A 12,753-nucleotide genomic window follows, 5' to 3' on the forward strand; every position below is an offset into this window, starting at 1 on the left:
AATTCTTTCCCATTTTTGCATTTTCATGTTGAGAAGATGAGAAAGTATTATGCGGCGGTGGTGCACAGTATGCTGGGTGAGAGCTCAGCTGACATTGTGAGGCAGTGTTCAGAAGCACTACCTGCTTAGCCAAGGCTGAGAGTCTCTCATTAGCTCAGGCTAATAACAGACTACTTCAGAGGGCTGCTGTCATCCAGAGGTTGCAGGTATGCTGATGGCCACCAGCAGTGTCCACAGTGCAAAAATGAGGTGGCTCATGGTGTGGTTTCACAGCAATAAAGAGGGGTATTTGAATAGATGTAGTACAGTGTTTCTTACTTATATTCATTATAATGATGTTTTGAAGGAAGTCAATAATAAATAGAATTTGAATACAATATGTTGAATGTCTACCTGGATATTATGATAAGCCACTTTTTTGGTTTTGTAAATTAATTTACTGGAGATTCTAGAGCTGACTGGTTATGTAGGCAGTCAAAAAACACTATAATGTTTCTCTTTATATTTGAACTTCTTTCTAATGCCATGCTACTTTCACTCTGAAAAGAAAAGGAAAATATGACCAGGCATGAAATAATAAACTATATTTTTAGAATGCAGTTTGATACCATTTTCCAGTTGAAGTTAGAAGATATGTTGTGCATTATTCTCAAAGTGACATGGGGCCCAGGAAATTGCATGCAAAGTGAGAAGTAATTAAGATATTCATAAATCGAAATGGTTATTTTCACAGGTTTCATTCAAGGGCAAAGATACAATTTTTCATAATTCTCATTATTATCTTTGCCCGATACATCCTTGAAAAAGAACAAAAAGCTCTAACACGATTTCCCAAAGTAGTTAGCAGTGGTTGAATAGTTGTCCTTTACAAATATGGCTACAGGCGTTTTAAAAGGAGAACTTTCAAGTGTTTAAAAATTCATTCAGTCTTCACAGTGATAATCATTTTCATTCTGTACAGTATGTATTACAAAGCCTGGGCCCGAAAAATAAACATTAGGAAATCTCTGCTTATTAAAAAATAGGCCATGACTATACTGTGTAACAGAAATCTGGCTCTTGTAAAATTTGTTCTTTTCTGATAGACTAACAGAAGTGTTTCAGACAGATATTTCAAGCTAGTGTCCATAGGACTGTGTGATTGTGCACATTTTTAAAATAAAATAAAGATTGTTATGACTTCCACTTATCCATCGTTTTTAGAGAAAAAAAAAACACAAATGAAAATTTCAGGCCTGGATACTTCCCCACTAATATAAAAACTGCAACAGTGATAAAACGTACTGTTTTTTTTTTTTAAAAAAGCAGGAGATAGACAAATTTTGTCATTTCACATATTGCTCCCTTCAAAAAACACACTTAAGAAAAAATATTTACTTAACTACATTCAGATGATACAAAATCATGACTGTCTCCTTTACCCAAGCTCAAAAACATGATATTGCCATACTTGTTGTCATGCTTTCCAGTGCAGGTTGCTTTTATACCTGTCTGTGTCCCAGCGTCCTCTAGCAGTTCATTACTTCAGGACAGAACTAATGAAATTCTTAAATTCTAAGGGTACTTCTTCTTCTTCCTTGACTATTCCCATTTTTATATGGGGCCACTATTTTTGACTAGACTTCTCAAGTACTAATCATATATAGGTTTCGGTACGATTTTCATGGATGCATTCTCTGACACATTGTTGGATAAATCTCCTACTCTTAATGGCTGCCGTTTTCCAACTTCTTCTTGCTAGCTATGTAGTTTTTAAATGATTAGAGCTTAAGGTAGATTTCTTCGATCTTATTGAGCCCCTTGCAGGGGAATTTTCATTCTTTCTCTTCTTTTAAGACTCAGTTACATGTTGATTATACCTTTATTTACAACTCTCTGGCTTGCTCTATAATAAATGCTATCATCCCCCCCTCTCTCTCTCAGACCATAAATGTGCCTCTTCCTATGTGTTTTTTTCTTCTCACCCACCCAAATTATTGGTTAAGCTGCTCCATAAATATGATTCATTTGCCTTATTATGGCTACTAAACCATTACCAGCTGTTCCAAAGAGAATAATAAATGTTTCTTCCGATGATGCTGTGAACTCTTTAATTCCAGTGGTAGTCAATCCATTAAGGCTATTCATTCATTCCATTAGGAAAAATAGGCCTCCATCTTTAATGCTGGTTTTGGTTGTCTCTGTCTAATAGCCCAAAACTACCAACATGCCTTGCAGGATGTTAATTAACCAGTTTCCTTTTGGTCACAGCTTCCATTATCCTTTCATATCAGACTTTAAAGTATAAAGATGAATGATGTCCTTCTCCCTTTCAATTTTGTTAGTATATGATTTCCCTTCCTTGCTCCTCACCCAGATATTGGTCTGAGGTCAGATCTCTGATATTTCCTTTCTTGTGGTGTGGTAAAGGACCCTCAGTCAGGCACACTATGTTGATTTGCTCAAGTCTGGATGATGTGATCTCTCTTCTGGACCTAGTAATACCCAGTTTGGCATTCACCCTCAGACCAAATTTGACTTGGATCAATGTTCCCACATGTGCTCCATCATAGCTTCTAACAGAAATATTTCTTTTGAACCCTACTGTCCAGTGTGCAGTTGTCCACATTCATCCTAGGATTTGCTTTCTTACTGACACTCGCTCTGTCAAACCTGCGGCACAAAGTCTCCTCTTCACAGTAGAAACTGAGACTTGATTTTTTGACCACTGTTAAGCTCTGCTTGAAGCTGTTGTGTTGTACAGTGTCTGTCATGCAAGCTGGTGACACTCAGAAACTTGTCTTCTGATTGGGTTGTAACTTTGGGTCTGCAGGACACCATACTCACAGACAGTTTGAATTTGTTTCCAATTTCTCTAAATGAAAGGCCTACACTTGAGTAATAATGCTCTGTCTTATTTCATTTGTTGTCATTTTCTTGCCATTATCACTGGGATTCACTTTCTACAGTGTAATATTGTTTAAGTAGTAACACAGTCTGTTCCAACTCTGCTTTAAGACAGACTGAGGGTTTTTTAAGTACTCAACAGAAGTTGGGACACTGGTGCAAATTGTTTGCTTCAACTTGCAAATCTTAATTTACTTTAATTGCTGCAGAACATCTGTAGGTTGTAACCTAATAATTGTTCACTGCAGAAGACCCACTTGTAATATGCTGATGTTTCATTTTTTTAGTTTTTGCTGACCTAAACTTTCTTGCAGTTTTACTGTTTACCTTTTCATCATTTTAGGTCATTCATTCCATTTCAGATGATTAAATTTGAAGAAAAACTGAAAAAACAGAGGTGTTCTAAAATGTTTGGCCAGTAGTGTAAATGTATGCCCGCACAGTATTATAGAAACATGTATACATAACCGTACTTCAGAAGTCAGAAATGTTCTTTGCTATTATGAACTACATTAAATAAACAAAAGTAATATTTCCTTGCTTAAACTTTCTATTTACTATTCAATACATTTTATTTAGCTTATAGATCATATTAAAATGTTAAATATACAAAATCAATATTGCCTTTTTGAAGTCTACTGTTTTTGTTAATATGTTTTATTGAGCATGACCTATCACAGGGTACATTTATATACACACACACACACGCACACACAAAAGTAAACACACACTCATTAATACCATGCCAGTTTAAAGTTGCTGACTAAGAATGCATATCTTTGAGATATGGGAGAAAAAAAAGAGTACACCACAAAAAGCACACAAAGACATGAAAAGATCATGTAAATTACACCCAGACAGTAACCTAACTAGAATTTAAGCCTAGTTTACTGAAGATGTAAAGTAGCAGTGATAACTCATATACCAATGTACTTCTCTGTATTATTTCATTAAAATTAAAATAGTCTTTCTATTAACTTTAATATCTATATATATAATTCACTAAGGCAAGACACCCATGGAAAACACACCGGAAGGGGCGTGGATTCACTAAGCCGCCGACACCTATACACCTATACACCTATACACCTATACACCTATGGCGCACTCACAGAGCCACGCCCACCAATTAGCACGCGATGGCACAGAAAGAACAGCGTCATTTATATTCGTCTGTCGTAGATTCCTCATGTACCTCCGAGCCACGTTGATTGTTCATAGAGGCATGTTTCTTGCGGAGGTGAGTCGCCATATGCAGAGTGTAAAACGGTTTGCAAGGGGTATCCCATGGGATCCTTAAAACAATCCTTTACAACTGAGGTTAAAACACAATGAAGTAAGCAGTCTTTAAAAACCGAGTTTTCAGTTACGACGCACGACCTCGTGCACCATAGCAAACTGTTTTACACGCTATTCGCATCCGTGACAAACATGCGTCTTCTTCACTCACGGACAATTATATGTTGCTCTATCCAGAGTTCCATCTTTTCATTCACTTTCTGTTGTATCCTCAAACCCTCCCTTTTTAGACAACTGTGTCTTTCCAGAAGTGTTCAACCATCAATAATTATGCTTGCTAATAATTTGTTATGCTGCGGGTTCACTATTCTGTTGTATTTTGCTATCTCCAGAGTTCCATCTTTTCATTCACGTACATTCACGTTATATTCTCACACCAAACCGTTTTAGAAAACCGTGTCTTTCCATTGAGCGTGTGTCTACCCAGCGCAGAGAGGCGTGAGTAAGCCATTTAACCCCATTTGGGCTGCAAACCGTGGAATTAACACTAAGTGCGACTCATACGCTCCCACTGGTTACATCCCTACTCTTTGTACACACCCCCCTCCCACCTCGCTACTACTGTGGTCGGGTGTCTTGGTGGATTATATCTAGAAAAGCAGCCAAAACCGCACAGAGCAATGAAACATCTACATGAGTCAGGTGCATCTGGACTGTGTAAAGACGACAACGACTCAAGTGACGAGTTGGAGGTGGACACATGAGCGGGCAGTGCATACTGAACGAGAAATCAGCAGACTAGCATGATGGAGGGTGCTGAATGGATTGTCCTTCTTCTCTCCTCCCGTTCCACACTGATCCAATAGTTTTCAGTCACGGACGATTGTGTGTTGATTCGTTCCGTGCATTGTTACAATGTTGCTTTTCTTGCTGATTTATTACATTACCGATTTTTCAAATGTGAATTTTCTCGCTGGGCTTAAAAATCATTAAAAAAATGGCCTGATTATGCGGCGTATGGTACGCCATGGGTTGGCTAGTTTCTTTTATTTCCATTATACTGCTATCTGATTTAAGCGCACTGCTCAAGAGTAAAAAAGCAGCATTGCCAATAATGAAACAAACATTTATTTTCATGGTTACTACTTCAGAACCTGCAGCACTGCAACATATAATACAGAACTGATAAGGTTAAATGACTATAAATACAACCAGAATAATCAGCTATTTTCTCTAATAAAAAGGTAATGATTTAATTTCTTACTTTTATTTCTTCAAATTAAATAATTTTGTTCTCTTTTTGATTTAAAATTTGTGCAAATTGAATAAAAACAGGAGGCTGTAAATCAGGAAAGGTTTCTACAGCCCTATTTTCAGATCCCAGTCAGGTACTGTTTATTTGAATTTTGAAGACAATCTCAATCAAATTATAAAAACTCCACATAGACAATGACCAGAAAAGAAGCTGTTCAGAGGTAAAAAGGTGAAAAATAAGGAGACATCTTGCTATGTTTTGTGATATGTCTTGTACGGAAGCATTTATTAATTTTTAAACTTTTATTGAATTTATTTAAAGCATGTAACATTCCATACAATCAAGTCAAACTTAACAAAACTAAATTCAATTCAACCCCCACCCATGAGAAATAAATGGCAACAGCCAGAGTAAAACTTTTGAGAGTAGTATAGAGGGAAAGGAGTCTTTCTCCCCAATATAAGTGCTTAATCTAAACTATAATTGATTAGATCCTGCCAGGTTTTTAAAAATGTTTTTGAAAGATCCTCTAAGAGAGATTTTTTTTTTCTAATTTTAAATAGTATATAACATTAGTTACCCATTGACTTAACAGAGGTGGATTAGGATTCTTGTCCAGAATGATGTTAATATGTTACAAGCCCAAAACATGTAGCCTAGTGAAGCTGGAGATTGATTGCAATGTTCACAGGTTGGATCTTTCTCTGGAAACATTTTAGACAATTTTAAACAAGATTGATATGCTCGATGAAAAAGTTTAAGTTGAATAATTTAATGCTTTACACATATGGAGCAAGAGTGAATTCTGTGCATGGATGCCTTCCACTCCTTTTCTGAAATGTTGAGCAAGAGATCCTTTTTCCACTGTACTCTGGGATCTTTGAAAGAAAGGGACTTTAAAATGGTTTTATATATTATAGAAATGCTGTCTGAGTCCTTAAGACTGATCAATACCTCGTCTGGAATAGAAATAAGTGAGAGATGAGGAAAATCGGGCAGATTTCGCTTAGCAAAGTTTCTAATTTGGAAATATGTGTTGATGGGAAATTAAATTTGGAATGTAATTGTTTGTAGAATGCAAAGATGTCATTTATAAACAAATCTCTAAATAATTTAATCTTATACGTTTTCCAATCATTAAAAACTGTGTAAGTTTGAGAGAGTGGAAAAAGGTGGTTATTACGTAGAGCTGCCACAGATAAAATACTGTATTCTCTAACTTGAAGTGCTTCCTACATTGGTTCAATATTCTGAGTGAATGAAGGACAATTAGATTGTTAGTATATTGACAATACCTTGTATTTACTGGTGTACAAAGAAAGGAATATAAAGAGGTACTGCAGGATTTCATTTCAGTTGTAGACCAAGCCTGTGTATGTTCATCTATTTGTGTCAGTGTCCAGGTTTTTACTGCTTGTATGTTTGCCACCCAGTAATAAAACTGAAAATTTGGAACAGCCATGCCTTCTTCTGATTTAGGTCATTGTAGGGTCGCCCTTTGGATGAGTGGATATTTTGAATTTCAAACAAATTAGGTTATGATTGAATCAAATATCTTAATAAAAGATGTGTTAATGTATATGGGGATGTTTTGAAATAGAAACAGATGCTTAGGGAGGATTTTCATTTTAATAGTGTTAATTCTCCCCACTAAAGTAAGATGGAGAGTATACCACCTATGCACGTTGTAAGATGCTAGGGGTTGCTGTTGCCTCTTTCAACCCAACAGACAGACACATTGAACACAGGGTAAAATCACCAAGATGGCTTTTAATTCTTTTTCTTCTTGTTGTAGTGCCCTGAAGCATCTCTGTCACCATACAAAGGCAATACAATACTACTACTACTAATAATAATAATAATAATAATAACAATAATAATCACAATAAAACACAAATCTCTCCTCCACACTTCCCAGCAATCTCTGTACTCTACTTCCCAACTCTGGCTCAATTGCTGGGTCTCCAGCAGTCCGTTATATAGTCCTTGACCCGGAAGTGCGTCTCTTCTTCCGTTCATGTGACTTGCCAGCAGGGCTGTGAAACCAAACTCCACATCCCATGGTGCCCTGCAGGAATCTGGGGTACCTCTACGCTGTAGAGATATCACCATCTGGCACCCTGGGGGAGGCAGTGTCCCTCAGTAACTGTTTTCCCCGATCTTTCTTTTCTTTGGGTGTCCCGGTCGAGTTGAACAGCCGGCCGTCCGCCACAAGGTCTTGTTTAATTTTGTCTATGCAAACAGCAAAATTTTGTTGAAAATGAGCTTTATATTTACTTGTGATGTTTACCCTAGAGGCATTTAAATTTATATACAACTCATATGAAATTTCCATTAGGAATGTTATTATCCTAATTATCCACTAATTTACCATCTTCCACTAATGTCTATAAGGTTAGGTTTTTGCATGTGATACTGCAGATGCATTAATCCAGCATCTTCAATCTGAACTTCTCGCCTGAGTGATGTTTGAGTGAAGTTTGGACATTTTCTGTAGGTATACACGTGTTCTTCTCCAGGTATTTCAGTTTTCCTCCCACATTAAAAAAAATATACAAGTCAGACTGATTCATTTATAAAAATTGCCTTTAGACTGGGTGTTTAAACATCATTTAAATAGTCTATCTTCAAATAGTGCAAACATGTCATGTTGTGTCAAATCATTGCACTATGAATAGGCCAAAGGGCATGAGATTTAGAGATTTCTGTACACAGGTAGTGAATCAAATCTGTGTTTTTACTTTGCTATGGTACCTAATCCTAAAAAGTGACAATAGGTAGCCAATATAAACTGATGAAAACAGCAAAAACATTAAATGCATCTAATATATTATTTTAATCCTTATAATGATAACTACCAACATAAGAATAAGCTTCATGGCAATAACTCGTGGAAAAATTGGAAATTAAGGTTAAAGCTGTCTCATTTTCAGTTAAGACTACAAAATGACATCAAAAACTCAGAATCAATGTCTCCATGATGGGACTGTTAACTTTGTGAGCTGGAATGTTAAAGGCCTGAATCACGAATTAAAGAGAAAGAAAGTAATCTCTTACCTAACAGGTTTAAATGCTAAAATAGTACTTTTACAGGAGACCCACTTACTAAGCAAGGATCAGTTCCGGCTGCAAAAAGACTGGACTGGCCAAATGTTCCATTCCAACTTTACAAAGAAAACTAGAGGTGTGGGAATTCTCATACATAGAACAGTCTCATTTGTGGTATCAGATGTAGTATCTAATTCTGAAGGGAGATATGTGATTGTCATGGGCAATTTATATAACTGTAAAGTGATTCTGATAAATGTTTATGTCACCAATTTCAATGATAGGGAATTCATGCAAAATGTATTTACATCCATTCCCAATGTGAACACTCATAAAATTATAATGGCTAGGGACTTTAATTGTGTTTTAAATCCACTCTTGGATAGGACTCCTGTCACAGTGAGGATGACATCTAACACTGCAAAGACTATTACACAGGTTTTAACTGACCACAACCTATCAGACCCCTGCAGATTTCTAAACCCAAACTCAAGAACATATTCCTTCTACTCACCAGTGCATCATTGCTACTCAAGTATTGATTATTTCTTTATAGATAATAATTTCTTGCCTATGATTAAATCTTGCAAGTACGACGCTATTGTTATTTCCGACCATGCCCCTTTGATCTTGGAGCTAAAATCATTAGGCCCCACACACTCATCTCGCAGATGGCGTCTTAATCCACTTCTATTAGCAGATGAGAACTGCACAGAATTTATATCCAATCAAATCAGTTTCTTCCTAGAGACAAATACATCCTCATAGGTCTCTGCAGAAATACTATGGGGAAATCTAAAGGCCTTCTTACGAAGACAGATTATTTCATATCTTTCCCTCAGAAATAAATTAGAAACCAAGAAGGTATCAGAGCTAACCAGCGAAATTACTAGAATAGATGAAGAACATGCCAGGTGTCCAAGTAAGGCTCTTCATAGGAAAAGGCAGGCTCTGCATTCAGAGCTCAACCTCTTAACAACCAAAGAAACTGAACAACTCATTTTTAAATCAAGACATTGTTACTATGAACACAGAGAGAAAGCTAATACGCTCTTAGCTCAACAAGTCCACAAGCAAGAAGTTTGCAATGCAATCCCAGCAATCACAAACACGAATGGGGATAAAATCATTGATCATAAAAATATAATGCACACATTTAGAGACTACTATAAATCCTTATATTCTACTGAGTTTAAAGAAGACAACACACAATCTAATGCATTTCTAGATACATTACAGATACCACAAATAGATACTTTTAGTGCAGAGGAACTGGATAAACCTTTGGTGCTGTCAGAATTACTAGATGCTATAAAGTCACTTCAAAGCTGGAAAGCAGCAGGCCCTGATGGCTACCCTGTAGAATTTTATAAGAAATTCTCCACTCAGCTAGCTCCCCTCTTATTAGCAACATTTACAGAAGCTAGAGACAATCAAATTCTACCTCAAACTTTTCGCCAAGCATTAATCACCATCTTTCCTAAACAAAATAAGGACTTATTACAATGTGCATCATACAGACCAATTTCACTTCTGAGTAATAATGTTAAGATACTCTCCAAAGTCCTAGCTAGAAGGATGGAGAAAGTGCTGCCTTCGGTAATATTAAAGGCTGACACTTAGCTTCCAATCTTCAATGCCTGTTTATGTAATATATTCACCAGGAAAGTCAAACAACCCAGAGACATTATTATTGTTGGATGCAGAAAAAGCATTTGACATGATTGAATGGAACTACCTTTTCACTACAATAGAGAAATTTGGGTTTGGCCTGAACATATGTGCATTAATCAAACTACTGTATACCAATCCAGAAGCCTCAGTTTGTATTAACATTTGTTCAGACTACTTTAAACTAGAACATGGTACCAGACAAGAATGCCCCTTGTCACCACTGCTATTTGCAATTGCCATTTAACCACTGGCAGTTCACTGTTGAAATGCTTATAAGATAAATGGGATTATCAGAGAAGGACTTGAACAGAAAATTTCTCTATATGCAGATGATATGGTACTGTATATATCAGACCCACAAAATTCTGTGCCTGCAGTCTTAACAGCACTTACAGAATTTCAAAAGATCTCTGGTCTCAGAATTAATTTGAATAAAAGTGTGCTCTTTCCAGTGAATTCTCAAGCATACAATATTAGATTGACACCTTCCCTTTTATCATTGCAGATCAGTTTAAATACCTAGGTTTAAATATCACAAGTAAATATAAAGCTCTTTATCAACAAAATTTTGGCGTCTGTATGGAAAAAAATTAAGCAAGACTTGCATAGATGGTCAATCTTTCATCTCACTCTAGCTGGAAGAATTAACGTTGTTAAGATGAATATCCTTCCTAAGCTTCTGTTTTTATTTCAAAACATTCCAATATACATCAATAAATCATTTTTAAGCAATTAGATTCAACCATAACCTCATTTATTTGGAACTCAAAACATCCACGTATCCAAAGAGTGACCCTACAAAGACCTAAGGCAGAAGGTGGCATGGCTCTACCTAACTTTCAGTTTTATTACTGGGCAGCAAACATACAAGCTATAAAAACCTGGACACAAATAGATGAACATACACAGGCTTGGTCAGCAATAGAAATAAAATCCTGCAGTACTTCTTTATATTCCCTGCTTTGTGCCCCAATAAATGCAAGTTATCACCAATATACTAATAACCCAATTGTGCTTCACTCACTCAGAATATGGAACCAATGTAGAAAGCATTTTAAGATGGAGAAGCTTTTATCTGTGGCACCTCTGCATGAGAACCACCTTTTTCAACCCTCGCAAACATATGCAGTTTTTAATATCAGGAAAACATTTGGGATTAAATTGCTTAGAGATCTTTATATAGACAACATCTTTGCATCCTATGAACAATTACATTCCAAATTTTACTTTCCAGCAACACTTTCTTTCACTATCTTCAAATTAGAAACTTTGTCAAATAGAACCTGCCCAATTTCCCTCATCGCACACCTTCCTCTATGCTGGAAAAAATATTGTTCAGTTTGGAGGACTCAGACAGCATTTCTGCAATATATAAAATTATTTTACAGTCCCTCCCTTTCAAAGATCCAAAAGGACAATGGGAAAAAGATCTATCACTCAACATATAAGAAAAGGAGTGGAAGTTAGTAATGCAGAGAATTCATTTGAACTCCATATGCACAAAGCATACAATTATTCAACTTAAATTATATATCGAGCACATCTGTCTCACTTAAAACTGTACAAAATGTTTCCAGGGCAAGATCCAACCTGCGAACGCTGCAATCAAGTCCCAGCTTCACTGGGTCACATGTTTTGGGCCTGCACCAAATTAACATCATTCTGGTCAAAATTTTTTAAATGCCTTTCATACAGCCTTGGTGTCACAATCCCTCCTAACCCACTAATAGCTGTGTTTGGTATTCTTCCAGATGGGGTTAAAGTGGAGACAGACAAACTGTGATTGCCTTCACTACACTATTGGCACGCAGACTTATTTTACTAAACTGGAAGAATCCTAACTCTCCTCTTTTAAGTCAGTGGGTAACTGATGTATTATACTATTTGAAATTGGAAAAAATTAAATTCTCAGCTAGAAGATTTGTGCAGAACTTTTTCAAAACCTGGCAGGATCTAATCAATATTATTTTAAAATAAGAACTTAAAGCACTGAGGAAATAGATTCTCTTCCCATTTTCCTTTTTTTTTTTTATCCGGCTATTAAACTCATCAATTTATGTATTTTGACCAGCTTTAAGTTTTACTTTGTTGGCCATGCTCTCTTTATCAGGGGTGGGGGTTGGGTTGATTTGTTTTCAATTTTTTTTTGTAAAAATTGATCTATCTGTATGGAATGATTACAATAAAATCAATAAAATGAAGAAAAAGTTAAATGCAAACACCCAGCATTGGCCCTCTTAAAAGAAAAACTACAATTGAGTCTTTACATCATATTCATACATCACTTTTGAGGTTTAATATGTTTGACACATCAGCACACATCATATTGGCTTGGTGATGTGAATTATTATACTTGCGAGGCGTCTTTTAGTGGGTTTGCCTGCATTTCCTTACTATATCAAGGGTATCTTCATTTTCTAGTTTCTCCAAAATACTATGTATGGATAGATCAGAATTACTGTAAATACCTGCATGTTCCCCTGACAAATTTTCTTTTATAAATACAGACATGTGATCAGAGTTGTATAGCTGTGCATGGCCTGACAACACATTTTTCCAATCCTTTGTGTAATCTTTTTCTGAAGTAATGTCTGTAAATACAAATGATAATAATATGTTTGCCTTTTCTATAAATCTTTATGATTTGTTAG

Source organism: Polypterus senegalus, chromosome 11 (assembly GCF_016835505.1).
Source record: "Polypterus senegalus isolate Bchr_013 chromosome 11, ASM1683550v1, whole genome shotgun sequence".
Taxonomy (NCBI): Eukaryota; Metazoa; Chordata; class Cladistia; order Polypteriformes; family Polypteridae; genus Polypterus; species Polypterus senegalus.